Below are 11,673 nucleotides of genomic sequence, written 5' to 3' on the forward strand. Positions count from 1 at the left end.
AAGCAAATTTGATAATAGAAATACATTGGAAACATTTTTAAGTTTTCTATCTGAATAATCAAAGTAATTTTTGGGTTTCCTGTCCCTACAAAAACTCTTAAAAGAGGATTTATAAATGTTACATTAACATATATTATATATTTATAAATAATTCTACAATCTAGCCTAGATTGCATGTGAAGTGAAATTGGTTCCATGAGAATTGCAAACATAATCTCAAGCTTGCAGTAACTGATACTCCTTATGCTGTTGATGAGTGCAAAGTGGAACCTTAAAGGGACTTTAAGCACTTTGAAATGGTAATATAAAATGATAAATCGTATATATGTAAAAAAATATACGTTCATTATTTGTTTTGTCCCCTTTTCCTGTAATTCCATTCTGAAATTGTTAGCTTTTCAGTTCCTGTTAGAAATGGAGGTGCAGAACACTGTTATATTCCACACAGCCATTGGCTGCACACTCTAGTGACCTATTTATAACTGTCCCTAATTGGCACAGAAGAGAAAGTAACCTAAGTTACAACATGGCAGCTTCCATTGTTTTATAGACACTAAGGCCTAGATTTGGAGTTCGGCGGTAAAAGGGCTGTTAACGCTCCGCGGGTTTTTTTCTGGCCGCACCATAAATTTAACTCTGGTATCGAGAGTTCAAACAAATGCTGCGTTAGGCTCCAAAAAAGGAGCGTAGAGCATATTTACCGCAAATGCAACTCTCGATACCAGAGTTGCTTACGGACGCGGCCGGCATCAAAAACGTGCTCGTGCACGATTCTCCCATTGGAAACAATGGGGCTGTTTGAGCTGAAAAAAAACCTAACACCTGCAAAAAAGCAGCGTTCAGCTCTTAACGCAGCCCCATTGTTTCCTATGGGGAAACACTTCCTACGTCTGCACCTAACACTCTAACATGTACCTCGAGTCTAAACACCCCTAACCTTACACTTATTAACCCCTAATCTGCCGCCCCCGCTATCGCTGACCCCTGCATTACACTTTTAACCCCTAATCTGCCGCTCCGTAAACCGCCGCCACCTACGTTATCCCTATGTACCCCTAATCTGCTGCCCTAACATCGCCGACCCCTATGTTATATTTATTAACCCCTAATCTGCCCCCCACAACGTCGCCGACACCTGCCTACACTTATTAACCCCTAATCTGCCGAGCGGACCGCACCGCTACTATAATAAAGTTATTAACCCCTAATCCGCCTCACTAACCCTATCATAAATAGTATTAACCCCTAATCTGCCCTCCCTAACATCGCCGACACCTACCTTCAATTATTAACCCCTAATCTGCCGACCGGAGCTCACCGCTATTCTAATAAATGTATTAACCCCTAAAGCTAAGTCTAACCCTAACACTAACACCCCCCTAAGTTAAATATAATTTTTATCTAACGAAATAAATTAACTCTTATTAAATAAATGATTCCTATTTAAAGCTAAATACTTACCTGTAAAATAAATCCTAATATAGCTACAATATAAATTATAATTATATTATAGCTATTTTAGGATTAATATTTATTTTACAGGCAACTTTGTAATTATTTTAACCAGGTACAATAGCTATTAAATAGTTAAGAACTATTTAATAGTTACCTAGTTAAAATAATAACAAATTTACCTGTAAAATAAATCCTAACCTAAGATATAATTAAACCTAACACTACCCTATCAATAAAATAATTAAATAAACTACCTACAATTACCTACAATTAACCTAACACTACACTATCAATAAATTAATTAAACACAATTGCTACAAATAAATAAAATTAAATAAACTATCTAAAGTACAAAAAATAAAAAAGAACTAAGTTACAGAAAATAATAAAATATTTACAAACATAAGAAAAATATTACAACAATTTTAAACTAATTACACCTACTCTAAGCCCCCTAATAAAATAACAAAGCCCCCCAAAATAAAAAATTCCCTACCCTATTCTAAAATACAAATATTACAAGCTCTTTTACCTTACCAGCCCTGAACAGGGCCCTTTGCGGGGCATGCCCCAAGAATTTCAGCTCTTTTGCCTGTAAAAAAAAACATACAATACCCCCCCCCCCAACATTACAACCCACCACCCACATACCCCTAATCTAACCCAAACCCCCCTTAAATAAACCTAACACTACCCCCCTGATGATCTTCCTACCTTGTCTTCACCATGCCAGGTTCACCGATCCGTCCTGGCTCCAAGATCTTCATCCAACCCAAGCGGGGGCTAGACATCCACTGAAGAAGTCCAGAAGAGGGTCCAAAGTCTTCCTCCTATCCGGCAAGAAGAGGACATCCGGACCGGCAAACATCTTCTCCAAGCGGCATCTTCTATCTTCTTCCATCCGATGACGACCGGCTCCATCTTGAAGACCTCCAGCGCGGATCCATCCTCTTCTTCCGACGACTAGACGACGAATGACGGTTCCTTTAAGGGACGTCATCCAAGATGGCGTCCCTCGAATTCCGATTGGCTGATAGGATTCTATCAGCCAATCGGAATTAAGGTAGGAATTTTCTGATTGGCTGATGGAATCAGCCAATCAGAATATAGTTCAATCCGATTGGCCGATCCAATCAGCCAATCAGATTGAGCTCGCATTCTATTGGCTGATCGGAACAGCCAATAGAATGCGAGCTCAATCTGATTGGCTGATTGGATCAGCCAATCGGATTGAACTATATTCTGATTGGCTGATTCCATCAGCCAATCAGAAAATTCCTACCTTAATTCCGATTGGCTGATAGAATCCTATCAGCCAATCGGAATTCGAGGGACGCCATCTTGGATGACGTCCCTTAAAGGAACCGTCATTCGTCGTCTAGTCGTCGGAAGAAGAGGATGGATCCGCGCTGGAGGTCTTCAAGATGGAGCCGGTCGTCATCGGATGGAAGAAGATAGAAGATGCCGCTTGGAGAAGATGTTTGCCGGTCCGGATGTCCTCTTCTTGCCGGATAGGAGGAAGACTTTGGACCCTCTTCTGGACTTCTTCAGTGGATGTCTAGCCCCCGCTTGGGTTGGATGAAGATCTTGGAGCCAGGACGGATCGGTGAACCTGGCATGGTGAAGACAAGGTAGGAAGATCATCAGGGGGGTAGTGTTAGGTTTATTTAAGGGGGGTTTGGGTTAGATTAGGGGTATGTGGGTGGTGGGTTGTAATGTTGGGGGGGGGTATTGTATGTTTTTTTTTACAGGCAAAAGAGCTGAAATTCTTGGGGCATGCCCCGCAAAGGGCCCTGTTCAGGGCTGGTAAGGTAAAAGAGCTTGTAATATTTGTATTTTAGAATAGGGTAGGGAATTTTTTATTTTGGGGGGCTTTGTTATTTTATTAGGGGGCTTAGAGTAGGTGTAATTAGTTTAAAATTGTTGTAATATTTTTCTTATCTTTGTAAATATTTTATTATTTTCTGTAACTTAGTTCTTTTTTATTTTTTGTACTTTAGATAGTTTATTTAATTTTATTTATTTGTAGCAATTGTGTTTAATTAATTTATTGATATTGTAGTGTTAGGTTAATTGTAGGTAATTGTAGGTAGTTTATTTAATTATTTTATTGATAGGGTAGTGTTAGGTTTAATTATATCTTAGGTTAGGATTTATTTTACAGGTAAATTTGTTATTATTTTAACTAGGTAACTATTAAATAGTTCTTAACTATTTAATAGCTATTGTACCTGGTTAAAATAATTACAAAGTTACCTGTAAAATAAATATTAATCCTAAAATAGCTATAATATAATTATAATTTATATTGTAGCTATATTAGGATGTATGTAAGAGTTAATTTATTTCGTTAGATAAAAATTATATTTAACTTAGGGGGGTGTTAGTGTTAGGGTTAGACTTAGCTTTAGGGGTTAATACATTTATTAGAATAGCGGTGAGCTCCGGTCGGCAGATTAGGGGTTAATAATTGAAGGTAGGTGTCGGCGATGTTAGGGAGGGCAGATTAGGGGTTAATACTATTTATGATAGGGTTAGTGAGGCGGATTAGGGGTTAATAACTTTATTATAGTAGCGCTCAGGTCCGCTCGGCAGATTAGGGGTTAATAAGTGTAGGTAGGTGTCGGCGACGTTGAGGGGGGCAGATTAGGGGTTAATAAATATAACATAGGGGTCGGCGATGTTAGGGGTAGCAGATTAGGGGTACATAGGGATAACGTAGGTGGCGGCGATTTGCGGTCGGAAGATTAGGGGTTAATTATTTTAAGTAGCTTGCGGCGACGTTGTGGGGGGCAAGTTAGGGGTTAATAGATATAATACAGGGGTCGGCGGGGTTAGGGGCAGCAGATTAGGGGTACATAAGTATAACGTAGGTGGCGGTCGGCAGATTAGGGGTTAAAATTTTTAATCGAGTGTCGGCGATGTGGGGGGACCTCGGTTTAGGGGTACATAGGTAGTTTATGGGTGTTAGTGTACTTTAGGGTACAGTAGTTAAGAGCTTTATAAACCGGCGTTAGCCAGAAAGCTCTTAACTCCTGCTATTTTCAGGCGGCTGGAATCTTGTCGTTAGAGCTCTAACGCTCACTGCAGAAACGACTCTAAATACCGGCGTTAGGAAGATCCCATTGAAAAGATAGGCTACGCAAATGGCGTAGGGGGATCTGCGGTATGGAAAAGTCGCGGCTGTAAAGTGAGCGTTAGACCCTTTAATCACTGACTCCAAATACCAGCGGGCGGCCAAAACCAGCGTTAGGAGCCTCTAACGCTGGTTTTGACGGCTACCGCCGAACTCTAAATCTAGGCCTAAAACTTTACACTTATTTTGTCATTATTTAACAGCTAATGAAAATGTGAAAACTACATCTAAATGTTATTCTCAGACTAATCTTTTCTTTAAAAGCATAATTCTAGCTAACATTTATTTAATGTTTAATGTCCCTTTAAGTTCAAATTACAAGCCCATGGTTAAACCTTGTTGTCAAGTGATAACAGCATACAGAACTTTACAAACAACAAAAATGGCCTCAGGTTTTATTTTAACACTATTTCAAGACTTTGGGGCATATTTATCAAGCTCCGTATGGAACTTGATGCCCTGTGTTTCTGGAGAGCCTTCTAAAGACAGCTGCTCCATAACCTCACCGTCTGCTCTGAGGCGGCAAACAGAAATCGCCAGAAATCAACCCAATTGAATACTATCAGGTTGATTGACACCCCCTGCTAGCAGCCGATTGGCCGCAAATCTGCAGGGGGCGGCATTGCACCAGCAGTTCACAAGAACCGTTGGTGCGATGATAAATGCCGAGAGCGTATGCTGTCTGCATTTATCGATGTGCAGCGAACATGATCCACAATATCAGATCATTTCCGCTCACACAATGATAATTTGGCCCCTATGTACAAACATAATTGATTTTGAGCATTAAAAAACACACTTATGGCATTTTTAGATATAATTAATTGGACATTTTATTGTAAAATAGGTTTTCCCTTGATGTACTTACAATGATTTGTTATACCAGCTGCAGATTTTTAAACTGTAAGGGAAATTGCTCCTTTATGTATATTTACTGTATGAAATAGTTGTCTGCTAATTGAAACCATGGCTCAATCAAATGGGATGAGTTTGCAGGGAGAGCAGATCTCACTACCATATTATTATATTAATATGTTGCATAATAAATAGTTACAACATTTCGCGTTCACTATGGTGGGCATTTAAATTACACATCATACTCACATGCACTGTATATACATAATGTTCCATCGGAAATGCATGACTTCTTCATTTACTTGTTCTGCTAATCTTTTGGAAGTGAAAGGATTAGTTTCATACATGCAAATAGCTATTGTCATTTAAGAATTATAAGGGATATTCCTGCTAAATGGCCATTGTATTAGTGGCTTGCATTTTATATATATATACATATATATATATATATATATATATATATATATGTGTGTGTGTGTGTAACTGGTAGGTTTCTAATAACTTTGCAATTGGAATCAGGGTTTACTTTCAGCTCTGATAACTTGCACTCCAGCAATTCTAGTGCCTGAGCAAGAAAACTTTACTTTCAACTTGTAATACAAGTAAACAGATGCTCTCTATATATTCATGATATGGATTTACAATTTACACAATAAATCTCACTCCACTTGTAATCTAGGCCTGTATCTAGTTGTATTATTTATATAGGGAATGATTCATAGGTAGTTATTGCACAAGCAGACACCTGTACAACAATTCCCCCTGCTCTCACGTAAGAGCAGAATTGGTCAATCACCCTGGTTAGATTATTATTATTATCCTTATTTATTTGCATAGCGCCACAAATTTCTGTATCGCTGTGTAAAGAGATTGCGGTATACAATGATAAGGATTTGTGATAAGATGCAAAAATATAACAGACTAAACAAATCTAGCACAGGAGGAAGTGGGCCCTGCTGCAAAGAGCTTACAGTCTACAGTTTGAGGGTGAAGAGACATAGGGTTTGGGGTAGCTTGTGATGTGGATTGTAGTTGCAGCAGTGAGTCAATGCAGTTCAAGATTTATTTTGTGTAGGATGAAAAGGCGAGATGGTAAATGTCTATAAATAGGTGGGTTTTCAAAGAGCGTCTGAAGCTATACTAGGTTGCAGACAGTCTTATGGAGTGGGGTAGAGAGTTCCAGAGAAAAGGAGCAGTGCATGTGAAGTCTTGGTGGTGAGAGAGAGACTTACGGCTAGATTACGAGTTTTGCGTTATGAGTATAACGCTGCTTTTTCCCAACCACCGGTATTACGAGTCTTGAAAGTACAGCTGTACCGTATGCTTTTTTTGGTTGTCACGCAATGTAACTACCACACCTTTCAAAAAGTCCTTTTTCAATGGGACTTCCACAGCGCCGGTATTACGAGTTTGCCTGGCAGGCCAAAAAGTGAGCGGTACAGCCTATAACTACAAGATCTGCACCGTCATCTGAAAGTCAGTAGTTATGGGTTTTACGTTACAAAGCTGTACCATAAAACTCATAACTAAAGTGTTACAAAGTACACTAACACCCATAAACTGCCTATTAACCCCTAAACCGAGGCCCTCCCACATCACAAACACTAAAATAAATTTATTAACCACTAATCTGCCACTCCGGACATCGCCGCCACTATAATAAACATATTAACCCCTAAACCGCCTCACTCCCGCATCGCAAACACTAGTTAAATATTATTAACCCCTAATCTGCTGCCCCCAATGTCATTGTCACCTACATACACTTATTAACCCCTAATCTGCTGTCCCTAACATCGCTGCAGCCTACATTACTGTTATTAACCCTTTATCTGCTGCCCCCAAAATCGCCGACAGCTAACTACACCTATTAACCCCTAATCTGCTGTCCCCAATGTCGCCACCATTATACAAAAGTTATTAACCTCTAAACTTAACCCTAAGTCTAACCCTAACCTTAACCCACACCCACTAACTTTAACATAATTAAAATAATTCCAAATAAAAATTACAATTAATACCTAAATTATTCCTATTTAAAACTAAATAAATGCTTAGCTGTAAAATAAACCCTAAGATAGCTACAATATAACTAATAGGTACATTGTAGCTATCTTAGGTTTTATTTTTATTTCACAGGTAAGTTTGTATTTATTTTAACTTGGTTGATTAGTTAGTAAATAGTTATTAACCATTTACTAACTACCTAGCTAAAATAAATACAAAGTTACCTGTAAAATAAAACCTAACCTGTCTTACACTAAAACCTAACATTACACTAAAATTAAATAAATTTTTTTTAATCTAAATAACAAAAAAAAATAAACACTAAATTACACACAATAAAAAAGAAATTATCAAATATTTGAACTAATTACACCTAATCTAATAGCCCTATCAAAATAAAAAGCCCCCAAAATAAAAAAAAAATCCTAGCCTACACTAAATTGCCAATGGCCCTTAAAAGGGCCTTTTGCTGGGCATTGCCCCAAAGAAATCAGCTCTTTTACCTGTAAAAAAAAAAATACAAACAACCCCTCAACAGTAAAACCCACCACCCACACAACCAACCCCCCAAATAAAAGCCTACCTAAAAAACCTAAGCTCCCCATTGCCCTGAAAAGAGCGTTTGGATGGGCATTGCCCTTAAAAGGGCATTTAGCTCTTTTACAGTGCCCAAAGTCCCTAATCTAAAAATAAAACCCACTCAATAAACCCTTAAAAAAACTAACACTAACCCCCAAAGATCCACTTACAGTTTTTGAAGACCGGACAACCAACCTCATCCAGCCAGGAGAAGTCTTCATCCAAGCAGGCAAGAAGTCCTCAACGAAGCCGGGAGAACTCTTCATCCAAGCGGCAAGAAGTCGTCCTCTAGATGGGCAGAAGTCTTCATCCAGACGGCATCTTCTATCTTCATCCTTCCGACGCGGAGCGGCTCCATCTTCAAGACATCCGGCGTGGAGCATCCTCTTCTTTCGTTGGCTATTGAAGAATGAAGTTTCCTTTAAATGACGTCATCCAAGATGACGTCTCTTGAATTCCGATTGGCTGATAGAATTCTATCAGCCAATCGGAATTAAAGGGCAAAAAATCCTATTGGCTGATGCAATCAGCCAAAAGGATTGAGCTCGCATTCTATTGGCTGATTGGACACCGTAAAAGAGCTAAATGCCCTTTTAAGGGTAATGTCCATCCAAATGCCCTTTTCAGGGCAATGAGGAGCTTAGGTTTATTTAGATAAGTTTTTATTTGGGGGATTTGGTTGTGTGGGTGGTGGGTTTTACTGTTGTTTTACTGTTGGGGGTTGTTTGTATTTTTTTACAGGTAAAAGAGCTGATTTCTTTGGGGCATTGCCCCGCAAAAGGCCGTTTAAGGGCTATTGGCAGTTTAGTGTAGGCTAGGGTTTTTTTTTTTATTTTGGGGGGTATTTTTTATTTTGATAGGGCTATTAGATTAGGTGTAATTAGTTTAAATATTTGATAATTTCTTTTTTATTTTGTGTAATTTAGTGTTTATTTTTGTGTAATTTAGTTAATTGTATTTAATTAATGTAATTTATTTAATTTTAGTGTAATGTTAGGTGTTAGTGTGAGGCAGGTTAGGTTTTATTTTACAGGTAACTGTATTTATTTTAACTAGGTAGTTAGTAAATAGTTAATATCTTTTTACTAACTAGTCTACCTAGTTAAAATAAATACAAACTTACCTGTAAAATAATAATAAAACCTAAGATAGATACAATGTAACTATTAGTTATATTGTAGCTAGCTTAGGGTTTATTTTACAGGTAAGTATTTAGATAATGATAGTAATTTTTATTTATATTTATTTTAATTATATTAAAGTTACCGGTGTAAGGGTTAGGGTTAGACCTAGGGTTAGGTTTAGGGGTTAATATATTTATTTAGTGTTAGTGATGTCGGAGGCCAGATTTTTAGGGGTTAATAACTGTAGTATAGTGGCGGTGGCGACTTTGGGGGCGGCAGATTAGGGGTTAATAAATGTAGGTCGGTGGCGTTGACATTGGGGCGGCAGATTAGGGGTTAATAAGTGTAGGTAGGTGGCGGTGATGTCGGGGGCATTAGGGGTTAATAACTGTAATGTAGGCGGCGGCGATGTTAGGGGCGGCAGATTAAGGGTTAATAAGTGTAATGTAGGTGTCGGCGATGTTAGGGGCGGCAGATTAGGGATTAATAACTGTAATGTAGGTGGTGGCGATGTTATGGATGGCAGATTAGGGGTGTTTAGACTCAGGGTTTATGTTATGATGTTAGGTTTAAACATAAATTTTCTTTTCCCAAATGAATCAATGGGGCTGCATTACGTAGCTTTATGCTCCAAATATTGCAGGTGTTAGGCTTTTTTTTAGCCGGCTCTCCCCATTGATGTCTATGGGGAAATTGTGCACGAGCACGTCAAAGCAGCTCAAAGCAGCGCTGGTATTTGTGTGCGGTGGAAATAACTTGCAAGTTAGTAGCGAGCCAGCCATAACACAAAACTCGTAATGTGGCTGTTTGAGATAATAGCAGTTGAGAGAAAAATGTCAGAGGTTGATCAAGCAGTATGGGTCGGTGAGTATTTGGAGATGAGAGAGTAAATATAGTTGGGAGTGAGGCTGTTGAGTGCTTTTTAGGTTAGGGTTAATACTTTTAATTGTATTCTGGAGTGTATGGGGAGCCAGTGGAGAGACTGACAAAGCGGAGCAGTTGATTTAGATTGGCGACTTAGGTGGATGAGTCTAGCTGAAGAATTCATAATAGTTTGGAGAGGGAGAGGTGGTGTTTGGGATTCGATTTAGAAGTAGTTTGCAGTAGTCAATGTGTGACAAAATAATGGAATTAATTATTGTTTTTGTAGTGTCTTGAGTAAGGAAAGGTTGAATTCTGGATATGTTGAATAGGTGTACACGGCAGGTTTTGGTGAGTGCTTCTATATGTGGAGTGAATGTGATTTTAGAGTCAAGTGTGATTTCAAGTCAGTGGAAGAGAGGGGAATAAGAAGCAGCTCAGTTTTAGACAGATTGAGTTGGAGGTAGTGCAAGGACATCTAAAAGGGAATTGCTGATAGACAGTTGGTAAACTGGTTGAGTAAAGAGGGAGAAATATCAGGAGTGGAAAGATAGATTTGGGTATCATTAGCATATAAGTGACACTGGAACCCAAACAATGTATAGAAAGAAAAAAGCAAGAAGCCCAAGACAAAGCCTTGTGGTGCTCCAACTTAGAGAGGCAAAGGATCAGATGATTTGCTGTTAAAGGAAACTGTAAACAAGCGGTTTGAGAGATATGAAGCAAACCAGGAGAGGGCTGTGTCTCAGATGTCAAAGGAATGCAGGATTTTTAAGAGGAGAGGATTGGTCAACTATGTTGAAAGCAGCAGATAGATCCAGAAGAAATAGTAAGGAGGTATGTCCCTTTGCTTTAGCTGATAGCAGATCATGTGTTACTTTAGTGAGAGACGTTTCTGTTGTGTGTTTGGGGGAAGCCAGATTGTAGTTGATCAAGTAAGGAGTTAGTTGAGAGAAATTGAGTTAGGCAATCAGTCTGGGGTGACTTTAATCTGCCACCTCTGAGGTTTAAACTGCTACTTCATAGCTGCAAGTTCATATGAGAAAGCCTACAACTGATGAGGGTCATTTACCCTTTGATAAATCTAGTCCATAGAGTATGTTTCAGTGTAGTTATAGGTTTGATATCTTCAATGATTTAAATATTCTGTGAATAAAAGATTATGTGGTTGAGGAAATTAAAGAGAAGAAGGTAATATTTGAAACATTGTTTTTCTTTGTCTACCATAACGTAGCACTGATTGCTTCTGTGCATTTATTTCGGTTTAACAGATGATATTATATATAATATATATACAGGATATAAGAGAGAAAAATAGTAATGAAAAGACTATTTATTTTTATCTTGCTGAACTTTTATTTCTTTAGCTTATGCATATTTATTATTATTGTGATAATTATTAGAATTTAATAGTAAAGCACTGCCCAATTGCATAGCACTGTGCAGTGTAGGCGTGCACTGATTCAAGTTAAAAAAAAAATACAGATGCATCACATAAATAAGCATAAGACTATCCTACAAACTAAATAAGTTTATACTTTTAGGAAATATCTGACTTGCTGGGTCTATGGTTCCTATCTGCCATCAAAATCTATGTTTCTATATTTCAGGCTACACAAATGAAATCATTTCAGAGGTGGACTCAGCTTAGAAGAG

This window comes from Bombina bombina, chromosome 3 (genome assembly GCF_027579735.1).
Source record: "Bombina bombina isolate aBomBom1 chromosome 3, aBomBom1.pri, whole genome shotgun sequence".
In the NCBI taxonomy this organism is placed as follows: domain Eukaryota; kingdom Metazoa; phylum Chordata; class Amphibia; order Anura; family Bombinatoridae; genus Bombina; species Bombina bombina.